Source organism: Monopterus albus, unplaced genomic scaffold, assembly GCF_001952655.1.
Source record: "Monopterus albus unplaced genomic scaffold, M_albus_1.0 scaffold57.1, whole genome shotgun sequence".
Classification (NCBI taxonomy): Eukaryota; Metazoa; Chordata; class Actinopteri; order Synbranchiformes; family Synbranchidae; genus Monopterus; species Monopterus albus.
Genome location: NW_018127937.1, coordinates 1,060,632 through 1,061,386, shown reverse-complemented (window position 1 = coordinate 1,061,386; position 755 = coordinate 1,060,632).

Genomic DNA, 755 nt, shown 5'->3' with positions numbered 1-755 from the left:
GGAAAGAGGATGCGTGGAACTCCATAACAAGTGGTGCACTGACTGGAGCTGTTCTGGCAGCACGTAGTAAGAAGAAGCCCGTATAGTACTATACTGACTTCCTGTATCACTGTGCACAGTAGGTTCACTGGTGTGATTCAGTGAATACTGCACCCTTCTCCAGGTGGCCCATTAACTATGATGGGCTCTGCCACGATGGGGGGAATTTTGCTCGCTCTCATTGAGGGTTTTGGGATCCTCCTAACCAGATACACAGCACAGCAGTTTCAGAATCGTGAGTAACGTTGACTGACTTTGCAAATGATATTTAAGATCTATCTGAAAACTTCTATCTTGTCTTGTTCTTGTTCTATCTGGTCTTGATCTGTTAATCCCAAAGACTAGTTATTTGACTGCAATATGGCAAATAAAGCATTTATAACCAGTGCTGAGTGGCTACAGTAATAGCCAACAAAAGGCAGGAGATTCTTCTCGGTGCTGCTCACAGACCTCCCTCCTTAGCTGTTGGTTGTGTTGCATCCTACGCTTGAAAAAAAAGTAAAGGTACTAGCCAGAGAGGCCCACCCCATATTTAACTTTCAGCTTGCCTCTTCTTCTTGTTCTACTTCAGTCAAGATTGCAACGTACTGATATATAACAAGGGGCAGCATGGTGGCACAGTGGTTAGCGCTGTTGCCTCGCAGCAAGAAGGTTCCAGGTTCGGGGCCTTTCTGTGTGGAGTCTGCATGTTCTCCCTGTGCCTGCGTGGGTTCTCT